Here is a 13044-nt window from a genome sequence, read left to right on the forward strand (position 1 = left end):
ATCACAGCAAACTCACAGTTATTTACAACCACACCTAAAACAAGAACAAAAACAAACTAAGCAAACAACTAGACCAGAAACAGAATCACAGAAATGGAGATCACATGGAGGGTTAGCAATAAGGGAGTGGGAGGAGGAGAGAGGGCGAAAAGGTACAGAGAATAAGTAGCACAGATGGTAGGTAGAAAATAGACAGGGGAGGGTAAGAATAGTATGGGAAATGTAGAAGCTAAAGAACTTACAAGCATGACACACGGACATGAACTAAAGCAGAGGAATGTGAGTGGAAGAGGGTGTGCAGGGTGGAGGGAAGTGAAGGGGGAAAATGGAACAACTGTAATAGCATAATCAATAAAATATAATTTAAAAAATAAAAATGGTTAAAATGAAAAATGTAATTCTTTACATTTTCTTGCATCTTTTTTAGTTATTTTCAGTATTGCAATCTTAAATTCTCTGTAATGTTTAGCACATATTTCCATGTGTTCAAGTTTTCTTTCTTCGGATTGTTATTTTCTTTGTAAGCCTCATTGCCGTGGTTATTCATGCTAATTGATGGGTTCCTTCTCTGTCTAGGCATTTCTGTAGTGTGGCACTTCTCTAGCAGATTACTAGGAAGAGGTCTTGCCATTATTTTCTAGAAAGTAGCACTGAGTCTACAGTTTTTGAGTCCTGTGAAATCCCAAAGTTGACCCCAGTAGCTGCTGTCATCATAGCAACAATGCTCAAGGGCGGAATTTTCTGGGGTAACCTGACTGACTTTTTTGTTTTCCCTTCTTGTTATAAGTAAACTTATAACAAGGGGTTAACCTCTGTGGATCCCCCTCAGCACCCCAAATTTGGGTCAGTGACAGAGTGCAATCTTTACTCAGGGGAAATAGTGATTTCAAACTAACAGTTTTTGGCTTTGAGGACAAAGTATTCCACAACCTGTCACCAAGGCTGATGGAAGGTGAGCTTTGGGAGCCTATAGGACAGCAGGACTCAATGGCTCTTTTTCTCTGTCTGGAATGCCAACTGCCTGAAAGCCCCCACTGAGCCCCTATGCTGTGTCCTTTACCGGGTCCATTGTATCTTCTTGCCTCCCCTGTTTGTTCCCTCTGGCCCACCTTTAAATGTTTCAATGTGCAGATCTCTGAGGCATACATGTACATTGACCAGGGAATCCTTTGTCAGATTATAGCTGTTCAAATTATTGACATTTCTGGAGGAGAGACCAAGGGGATCTCTCACACTGCCATTTCTCTGACATCACTCCCCTTTACCCATCTTTAAAGCCAGCAGTGTAGCATTTTTAATCCTTGCTCTGATACCAACTCTATCTTCTCCCTTCCTCTTCTACATTCAGAGAACCATGGGTATTACATTAGCCTCCCCTAGATAGTTATTGCCAATTGTACTTTTTAAATTTATTTTTAATTATACTTAACACACAAAATGTTATTATAATAACATTTTATATTACAAAATTATATTAATTTCAGGTATACAATATAGTGATTGAATATTTATATACCTTACAAAGTGAAGACTATGATAAGTTTAGTAACCACATGTCACTGTACATAGTTATTAGAGTATTACTGACTCTTTCCTATTCTGCACTTTACATCCCCATGACTTGTGTTATAACTGGATGTTTATGTTTACTAATCCCCTTCCTGTTATTCCTCCATCCCACAACCTTCCTCTCTAGTAACCATTGGGTTTTTTTCTTCATATCTAGGAATTTGTTTCTCTGTTTATTTATTTTCTTTTTTTGTAAGAAAAAGTTTGCATTTTGCTTTTTTCCCAGGTTGAAGAGATACCTTTTACCATTTCTCAGTGGGAATCAGCTACCTGAACTCTAGATCCTACTCCAATCCATGCACTGCTATGTTTTTTACCTTCTAAGTAATTTATTGACATATGATTATATAATACAACTGTACCATGATTAAAATATACCATGGGATGAATAAAAGTCATAAAAATTTTTGTCCATACCTCACATTTCCAGTTGTGTATAAGACAAGAAATTGCACAATAAACTTTAGTGGCTACTCAATGTAATTGTTGAATCTGAGCCTCTATTTTCTTATTTCTGAATGTAAAGTAAGATAGCAAACATAACTTCAGATGAATGTTGCAAGAAATAAATGAGATGTGGACATGTTTTGTTGGGCCCAAATAAAGTGTTCAAAGGTAAAGTTGTATATATGTGTATATGTTTGTGTACATTTTTATTTCAAACAAATATATACATATATGTATAAAAACAGAAAATCATATAATCTCATACTTGAAAGGAAACTTAAGAGAAAGTTGAAAAGATAAAAATGAATAGAATGAATATAAAATTTAATATAATAAATTCTTTTTTATAGTACTTTTTAAAAAGATTTTTTAAAATTTATTTATCTTTAGAGGGGAAGGGAAGGAGAGAGGGAGAGAAATATCAATGTATGGTTGCTTCTGGTGCACCCCTTGCTGGGAACTGGCCCCTGCTGGGAACTGGCCTGCAACCCACAAATGTACTCTGACTGGGAATCGAAGCTCGATCGTCTGGTTCTCAGGCCCACGCTCAATCCACTGAGCTACACCAGCCAGGGCTCAATAAATTCTTAATATAAATTGTAAAGATGGAAAAATTTAGACACAAATATTTAAAGTAAATGGTACACATAAATTAAAATGAATTCTTTTTCTTATAGTAATGTCTCAAAAGCACAAAATATGAAGCCCATTGATACTTTGGCAGGAAGAAATTCTCTACCAGCCAGAGAGGCTGAATATCTACAGAATGATTATATGAGTCTTCCACTTAAGAGGGAAATAATATGCAAAATGCCTTTACCCAGGGGAGGCTAATTGAATGAAAGGATACACTTTATCTCAATTTGCTAAAAAATTTCTTTGCAAAAATGTCTGTTTTCAATTATTAATGCTAATGTAAAATTATCACACCAGTGACTTAAAAACAAAGATATTAATGCTCTTATATTCCTGAGGTCTCATAGGGCTAAAGTCAAAATGTTTGCAGGGCTAACTTTCTTCTGGAGGCTACAGGGAAGAATCTTTTTACTTTTCTGTTCCAAGCTTAGAGCATAGTGCAAAAAATATCTAAATGTATTTCTTATAAGTAACAAATATTTCATAGTGAGGGACTAAATGACAGCTCTTGTGATATGAGGTTGAAATTCCAAATTGTTTTGGCCAATGTGTCATGAATCCCAGTGTGTAACACTCAAGGTTTAATCAAAGGAACTTAGTCCTCCCCCTTGTTGAAAAGAAAAATAGCAATTTTCTGTGGACATGAAAGGCCAAGTCCCTTCCACAATTCAATATTTGAGGATTTGTGTTTTCTAACACAGACTGGAATCTTGGTCTTAAATTTGGAAAAATTTTAAATGAGGGTTTGGATAAAGTGCTGGGAGGTTAGTATTCTGGAACCCACAGGCTTTATGAAGAGAAACTAGTAAAAATAGGATTCACTGAACTTCCAAGCTGGTCTTTTGGGAACACAGAATCTCCAAGAAAATGGTCCCTTCTGTCTAGACCCACAGGGAAATCATGCAATTAGAAGTTGGAATAACAAGATGGAAATGTACCTAATGAGCAGACACAGGGAGCTGTAAATAGCTCCTCATCTCCAGTCACTCAGCATGTGTGACCTTGGGCTGAATGGGACCGGGTTGTTGCTTTTGGACCCTAAGTAGTATAGAAGACCAATGCTTGCCTTCTTCCTGCTGTCTTGTCTGAGCAGAGAGCTTCAGCCTCCATTGTCATCTATCCAGAGGCTGGACTTTCTTCACGGGGAGTTCACCCTCTCAAAGCTCTTGATCAGGTGAGGCCAAGAGTACAGCAGGTGCTTCAGGAAAGGGTCAGAGAGAACCATAGACAAGCCGTTTACCTGAGGTCCTCTGACACCCATCAGCCTATGGTTGTTTGCTTGCCTCATTAAGTAGTTCATGATTTGTTTGTGATGCTAAAAGGAGAAGTGAACTTTGAAGTCAGCAACACATGAGTCATTGCTCACAACTCACTGATGAAAGCCCAACTGAGGCGACAATAGGAGGCATAAAGTATTTCAAGTGAACGTAGAACATGTGCAGTGAATTTTGCCACTAAACGGAGTAGGAAAATAGAGTACTAGGTATGAAGAGCTGTTCAGTAAAGTGAGGGCAGTTTTCTTTTACTTTTATCATGGGCATACTCAAGACTCTTTCCATATTGATAAGACAGATACATATTCAATATTTGTCTTGCAAATTACCAATATTACCTTGGAACAATGGTCATAAGATGTACATTCCACAGTATCTTCTTTCACTCTGGGTATTAGGTTAGTAGAAAAAATAATGTATTTGATAAGTAAAAAGTAGTGTGCTAAATAGCTTAACTTTGCCATTACTTCATTACCTGTGACCTTAACACATTTGTGGGTTAGTTCTTCATTTGTTTCCTCTATTACAAATTGTCTGCAACTTCCAGACATTTGCAGAGTGGAATCAGTATGCTTTGATTCCTTTTTTTATTACATTCTTCTCAGCAAGGAATTGAAGGGGATTTTTTCCACCAACATTGTTGTCATTGAGTACTTTTATGTACATGTATGTGGAGAATTGTATTCATTAATTGTGTGGGCTCAAATCTATCACTTGGTCACACTATTCTCTCCATTGCTTTTTTATTGTTTAATTTTCTAACTGAAAATAGTACAGCTGTTACTTTTATATTCTTCACTTGTGAATCCTTGCTATAAACAATGAGAGTGAATGTTCTTCACCCTACACACATACTGCGAACTTGTTCACAACTCCATCATTCTTTATTGCTCCTTGGGCCTTCTGTGGTTTGCTCTGTTTTAGAATTGGCACCATCTTCTACCATCCTTCTGGAAGTCACTCTTCATAAAGATTTGACTGGAAACTACCTGTCCCTTCCATAAGCAAATTTGAATCCACATATCTCTATTTAGAAAGAAATTGTAACTTAGATACTGCTTTCTCCCTGATTTTAAGAACTCTCTATAACATTCTTTTATTTCCAAGTCTTTGTCAATTTAATCTGGGATCAGTGGCCCATATTGATATTGTTATTATTATTATCTGTTTTAATATAAATTAATTTGATTCTCACTTAATTATTTTTCATACAGTAGTTTTGTGATCATTATACTTAACCTAATTACATTCCTGCTGGTAATGTTTATTTCATAACATCTTTCTTTCTTTAAATATTGTCTTCTTATATTATGCTCACATACACACCCATGCACTTTTGTACAGATGCATGAACAGCATTCTCACCCTCAGAAATGCTCTTTATCTATTGTGCAGTTTGTTTTTCTATGTGTCCACTCTTCCTTCCTACTCAGCAATACCTGTGGTCTTCCCTCCAGTCAAAAAGGGTATAAGATGCTGATTCATTATTTCTATGTCTACATAATATTCTGTGGTCTGGCTGTGCTACTCAAACCTGAAATCTAAGGTACATTTTCTCAATATATTTCTATCATACAGTACAAGAAAATACTTTCAGATTGCTATATTAAAAATCTGGTTCTCCACTTTGGATGGTACTAGGTATTGCAGAGGCAATACTGTTCCCTCAGAGGCCACTGAACAGTCTTTGGAGACATTTTTGGCTGTCACATGGGAGGTGTCAGTAAAGTCCAGGGATGCTCTGAACATCCTGCAATGGCCAGGAGAGACCACCCCTCTCACACAAACACCTGGCCCAGGATGTCTCTCCTTCAGAGACTGAGGAGCCCCGTGTTAGAGACACGGGTCTTGTAGTATGTGTAGCTGCCTCAGACTGTTCTCCCAATATTGTAACACTTCACAGTTCTGTCAGGAAAAAACAGAGCACCCCTTTGCTACCTGTTTAAAAGTCTGCACCCCAGTCAATGTGACATTTCTCTAGGTTTTTCTCCAGGCTGAGAGTTGTGAAAGAACTTTTTTTGTTGTTTGCTGAAATTTTTCTGATTTTAATCAAAGATTGACATATTATGTTTTTTAATAATATGAACATTACTACATGCTTACTATTTTTTCATTGTCAGCCTTTTCAGTGATTTTTAAAAATTGTGGTGGATGGATGTAAAAGAAGGTAAAAGGGAGATAAATGTTGACAGAGGGGACCTGATTTAGGGCACTGAACTCACAATACAACATACATGTGATGTATCAGAGAGTTGTGCACCAGAAACCTACATAATTTTATTAGCAAATGGCACCCCAATAAATACAATAAAATTAAGAACATGAAAATAAAAATAAATAAAAGTATTATTTCTTAATGACTTTAGGGATGTTTTGCCCATAAAAATGTTTTGCATTTTATTTGTTAAATATGTCTATGTTTTTACTACTGAGTCTCTGACTTGATTAGGGTGGTTTGGCCCACACATCAATATTAATATATACTTTTCCATCTGTTCACCTAAAAGGACTGATTACTCTTCCAGTGAGTAGGCAATCCCCCAGATTTTATGTAACATGACAGAGGTAGGGGATCTACTGCATTTTCTTCTAGGTGAATGTTTATCTTTCCATCTTTTATTCAACAATCCAACCTTTCCAAATATATAGAAAAAGAACCTTACCCTGTGTTAAATGTACTTATATACTGAGGCCTAATTCCTGATTCATCCAACAAATAAAACTGGGCCTCTGCTTTGCCACCATGTCTAGGAATATCAGACATTACCTTCTGTGTCTGTGCCTTTGCAAATGTAATTACGAATGCACATTGCTATTTGTACCTTATTTTCATTACTTTTTGATGCTCCCCTCATTTTCTTGAACACAGTTGCCAAATTGCTCTGTTTAACCAGGTTTTATTCTCCTGCCATTCCTTTCATTACTTCAGTTTTACTTCAATAGGTTCCTGGGTAAATGCAGAAATATATACACACATTTGTAAAAATACAGAGGTGAACAAGGCAGGTGAAGCCCTGCTTGTTCAGATGTGGCATTGTTTTGTTTTGTTTTAATTTAGTGGGTTGTTTTTTCAATTTTCAATTTTGAGTATTAATTATTTTCCATGTTTATCTCTATACTATTTTGTTGTTGTTGTTCCAGTACAGTTAGTTTTCTCCATTCCCCACCCCCACAACCACTCCCCCTCACAGCATTGTGATTTGAAGGCACAGTATGGTGAAATAAATGTTTGCATGGTAACGTGGACGGGCTTAAGTCACATGAAGAAAGTTAATCAGTGTAAAAGGACGGATTGTCATGGCGTGAGCCAGCTTTATTTGTCACGTCCTGGGGAGGCTTTTGCATGTTGGATGAAGATCAGAATCAGAATGAGACAGTGCCTATTGATTTGCCAAAAACGAGATCCAAACCTAAAGTCCAAGAAAAAGAAAGGGGCCACATGAGAAAAGTGAGGGAGGGGTTTGTTTCATCTGCATTTTAACCTTATAAAAACCCAGTCATCAAATAACTATAGGAGAGGCACAGGAAAAAACAGTCTTCTACTACTTGATATTAAAGAGATTTCCTTTGGTAAAATACTAGTGTATGTTGTTGCTCAGTTATCACTTGGGATAGTAAATCTGCAAGGTGTTTCCACATCATGTGTAGATAACAAACTACCTTTGTGTTTTGGACAAATATGTCTTTTCTCCTTTATTATTTTTACTTGACTTGAAGGGAGTGTACTTAGAGTTGGAAAGTTGCCAGAATCCAAAGACACTTCTTCCTCCTCATCTCTCAGAGATTACCTGAGCTTCTTACCAACAGATATTTTTTCTTCCTCATGTCCATTTTATTCTTCTCTCTCCCTCCATATTTACATTTCTTTAAATACAGGGCATAAAATGGACATTCCGATCTGGAACCCCATACTTATTTGTCCATGGGAGGCTTACCATAGCAGTACCAAGGTAGTATGTCTAAATTCTTTTTGGAAAAGATGCTTAATCTGTACAGCTTCAGTTATATGTCCTCATAGCCTAAATAGTGAGCGAGAGAAACATGGAGACCACACACATGAGGAGGCCAGGTGTGTGTGTGCACATGCCGCATAAACAGAGAGCAGTGCTCAGAGCAGGGGTACCGGGACTCATGTATTTCGAGATGACTTACCACACAGAGGGTAGAACTCCATGGAGAGAAGGGACTAAGATGGAAATTCTTTTCTGTTCACGGGATGCTTTTGCAACAAGATTAACAAATTGCAAGATTTTCATATAGTGCAAAAGGGACTCTGTGACTTGCAACACACAGGCCTTCTCGTTCCTTAATATTCTCTGACAGCATGTCTCTTGTCCCTGACACACTGGCTTGTTCTGAGTCTTGATTTTCTAAAACAATCATATTACTCAGGGTCTTTGTACTGTCTGTTCCTGCTGCCTGGAAAACACTTTCTCCCCCTTAGCCTCCTGCTTAGTTTTTTGAGGTGCCTATTAAAGTGTTGCCTGTTGGAAAGTCTTAACAAAAAGAACAACTTCTATCAACTTTCTCCATCTATTGTGATTTACCTTTCTATATAACATGTTCCCCACTGGATATGTTTGTATTATTATTTTTATTTGATTACATTCTTTGTCCAGCATTGGTTTCTAGAGACTCTTTTTTTTTCATCATCCCATAGTCTGAACAGTTCCTGGAACACAGTCTAAAGTCAATATACGAGTATACTCCTCAAATGCATGAACTACTTGCTAAATAAAACAGCAATACACATTGTGTTTGAAGAATGAGTTGATGGTACAAAAGGAAATCTAATGAGAAATGGCAAAGGACATGCTTTAACAGGAACTAGATCCTGCACCAAATATGGAAATATTTGTGGATTTTAAAATATAAATGTAGCATTTATTTCAGTTATTAATGCTTGCTAATGTGAAAATTAGTTATTCATTTTTTACTATTTTTTGGTAGTCACCTGCACCACATGGAACCAGGCAATGTTACACAAACTTCAGAGTTTCTTCTCCTGGGACTATCAGAGGAACCAGAACTGCAGCCCATCCTATTTGGCCTATTCCTCTGCATGTACTTGATCACTGTGTTGGGAAACCTGCTCATCATTCTGGCCATCAGCTCAGACACCCACCTCCACACACCCATGTACTTCTTCCTTTCCAACTTGTCCTTGGTAGATATCTGTTTCACCTCCACCACAATCCCGAAGATGCTGGTGAACATCCAGACACAGACTAAAGTAATCACCTATTTAGGATGCATCACTCAGATGTATTTTTTTATGCTCTTTGCAGTGCTGGATGACTTCATCCTTACTGTCATGGCCTATGACAGGTATGTGGCCATCTGTCACCCCCTGCACTACACAGTCATCATGAACCCCCACCGCTGTGGGCTGCTGGTCCTGGGGTCCTGGATCATGAGTGCCCTGAATTCCCTGTTACAGTGCTTAATGGTGTTGGAACTGTCCTTCTGCTCAGACTTGGAAATCCCTCACTTTTTCTGTGAACTCAAAGAGGTGATACAACTTGCCTGTTCTGACACCTTACCTAATGACATGATGATGTACATTTCAGCTGTGCTGCTGGGTGGAGGTCCCCTTACTGGCATCCTTTATTCTTACTCTGAGATTGTATATTCCATATGCAGAATTCCATCAGCTCAGGGGAAATATAAAGCATTTTCCACCTGTGCTTCTCACCTCTCAGTTGTCTCCTTATTTTATGGTACAAGCCTAGGTGTGTATCTTGGCTCTGCTGGTACCCAGAGTTCACAGTCAAGTGCAGTCACCTCAGTGATGTACACCGTGGTCACACCCATGCTGAACCCCTTTATCTACAGTCTCAGGAACAAGGACATAAAGAGGCCTCTGAAAAGATTACTTGGCAGGTAGGCATTTCAAGAGCCAAATATATGTGGCTGAAGAAGTGCCCATGACTGCTCAAAGCTTCAGAGCAAGAATTACTGAATCTTTGGACCATACATAATTAGAAATTCTCATGTATCTCATGGGTTAACATGTATTACATTAGCATAATTTATTCTCTTATGACATATGCCATTCCAAGTAATATTTCTGTTGTTTTAATGAAAGAGTAGTCATATAGTATACTATTTTTATGAACTAAACTACACTTGAATGCTGTGGTCATGTATATAATTTTGCTGGAGAGAACATCTGAGACCACAGTTTTCACTTTCATGTTCATCATTATTTTCTATAGCACTACATTTACTATGCTTCTTGCTAATGTAGACTTGAACATGCTGGTAGGTTTTATAGTTGGTTTCTTGGTTTTATGTACTTCATTGTATTTTTCAGCTGTGTGTCCACATGCCTAGATAACCCCTGGACAAAATTGACCATCAAATCCATGTTTCCAAGAAGAGTCTACTATGAAATATACATTTTAGTGAAAAGTTTGACCAAATGTGTAACAGATGATCATACATACAATGAAGCAAAAAGTGCCAGGCAACTTATTTTTTTTTAATTTTTTTTAGAAGTTTTGGAAAATATATTTTATTGAGGAGAATCACTCACCATTCTACCACATGTAGCTAGCCTTTACTACCATATTGGATTTTTTAAAACTGGGAAATAATCTTTTTTTTTACCAGCAATCTACTATTTATTTATTTATTTTCTTATTATTGTTGGTCTATTACAGTTTTCCCAGTTTTTCCCCTGTTGTTCTCCACTGACCCATCCCCCTCTTCCCCCACAGTCAATCATCCCACATTGTCTGTGCCTCCATGCATCCTCTATTTGCATTCCTTGCCTTGCCCCTTCCCTTTCTTTCCCCTGTTATTCCACCCCTGCTGCCCCTCTGCCCTGCTTCTCTGGCAACTGTCAGTCTATCCCTTGTTTCCTTGCCTCTTGTTCTGTTTTGCTTGTTTGTTTTGCTGATTAGATTCTATTTTTAGGTGAGATCATATGGTATTTTTCTTTTATCAACTGACTTATTTAGCTTAGCAAAATACTCTCTATATCCATCCATGCTGTTACGAAAGGTAAAAGTTCCTTCTTTCTTTCTGCTGTGTAGAATTCCATTGTGTAAATGTACCACAGTGTTTTGATGCATTCTCTTACTTATTAGCACTTAGGCTGTTTCCAGCACTTGGCTATTGTAAATAACACTGCTGTGAACATTGAAGTGCATAGGTTCTTTGGATTAGTGTTTCAATGAGATGCCACCTTACACCAGTCAGAATGGCTATCATAAACAAAGCAACAAACAACAAATGTTGGAGAGGTTGTGGGGAAAAGGGGTCCCTAGTTCACTGTTGGTGGGAATGCAGACTGGTACTACCATTATGAAAAACAGTATGGAATTTTCTAAGAAAACTAAAAATGGACCTGCCTTATGATCCAGAAATTCCATTGCTGGGACTATATCTTAAGAACCCTAAAACACCAATCCAAAAGAACCTATGCACCCCAATGTTCATATGTACCACAATTTACAATAGCCAAGAGCTGGAAGCAACCTAGGTGCCCGTCAGTAAATGAATGGATCAAAAAATTATGGTACATATACACAATGGAATTCTATGCATCAGAAAGAAAGAAGGAGCTCCTGCCCTTTGCAACAGCATGGATGCAACTGGAGAGCATTATGCTGAGTGAAGTAAGCCAGGTGTTGAGGGACAAATACCAAATGATATCACCTTTAACAGGAAGCCAAACAACAAAACAAACAAGCAAGCAAAACAAAAACAACGACACTGAAATCGAGAACAGGGGGACAGGGACAAGAGGGGAGAGGGGAGGGAATTTCAGGGGAAAAAGGGGAAGGATTTACAGGAACTAGTATAAAGGACACATGGACAACAACTAAGGGGGGTGGAAATGGGAGGAAAGTGGGGGACACAGGGGGGTGGACTGGGATGGGAGTAAAAGACAGAATACTATAATTGAAAAATAATTAAATTTAAAAAAATAAATAAATCAACAAACAAATTCTGGTGAGGATATGGAGAAAAGAGAACCTTAGTCCACTGTTGGTGGGAATGCAGACTAATGTAGCCACTGGAGAAAAGAGTATGGAATTTCCTCAAAAACTAAAAATGCAACTGCCTTTTAACCCTGCAGACAATTTATTTATATACAAAATATTTTTCATGCTGCACATCTACTCACTGAATTGTGGAATATGATGTCCATGTGTGAGGTGTGAAGAATTACATGGAATGTTTTGTGGTTTTTTTCTGAAGTATTTTCCTATTTCTGCCTGAAAATTTTCAATGTGCTCCCTACAAATAGGACTCTCTCTAGTGCTCTAAGAGAAATGTCTTCCTTTTTCTAAATGTTTCCAAATCCACCAAAGGGACAGTGAGGGACCAATATGAATATTATACAATATATATCTCGTTTATACTCAGGAATGTCTTCATTCTTTATGATTAAAAGATGAATCATGCAGGAGTTAAAATCCTGCCCAGTCATGTGAAAAGGGGTCACCAATTTTCTTGCACCAACATGCACATCATTCCACCCTGTCCTGACTGCCTGGAAGGGAACCTCAATGGACTCGATTTTATGCAGTTATCTGAAAATCATCTGAGTAAAAGCATGATTGTATATGAGTAAAAATATGTTTAATGAGCTGATGTGAAAATTTCACTCTAGAGGTCAAACCCTTTGAGTATGAGCAGCCCCACCCCTGCCCCTGGCCTCAGGCTTGCCATTTCTAGGCTGAAAAAAATATATATAAAACTTTTCCTTCCAGGTTTCTCAAGTCCAGGGACTTAACTCTTGTATTAACAGAGCTAGGTATCTTTACCTTTCCTTGTACCATCTCTTTGGGCTTCCTCATGTAGACAGTGCTTTTCTTTTCACTGGCCTGCTCTCCACATATTCATAATGATTCCCAATCAGGTACTTGTATTTGCTGGGGGTGTGGTGCCTGATGGATGGAGGTGGCTTTTGAAATGCAGATACAACAGAGAATGGAATTTGAAAGAAGAGGGGGTGTTATTGCATTAGTTCCACTGTGACTGTCCTGAATGTAAGGGTTGAGGAGAGATGAGAATCTCTGGAGACTCCAAGGTACCCATGAAGGAGGGCAGTAAGTGATGTCACAAGTGCCCATCAATGCCAGATTACTTTCTAGTGGAGGGC

The 13044-nt window shown here is 38.0% G+C and overlaps 1 pseudogene; it reads left to right on the forward strand.

The window, feature by feature from the left end:
- Positions 1-3663: 3663 nt before the first annotated feature.
- Positions 3664-9813, forward strand: LOC119046512 (olfactory receptor 7A17-like; annotated as a pseudogene).
- Positions 9814-13044: the final 3231 nt, after the last annotated feature.

Source organism: Artibeus jamaicensis, unplaced genomic scaffold, assembly GCF_021234435.1.
Source record: "Artibeus jamaicensis isolate MK-2021 breed Jamaican fruit bat unplaced genomic scaffold, CSHL_Jam_final contig_1867, whole genome shotgun sequence".
NCBI classification, from domain to species: domain Eukaryota; kingdom Metazoa; phylum Chordata; class Mammalia; order Chiroptera; family Phyllostomidae; genus Artibeus; species Artibeus jamaicensis.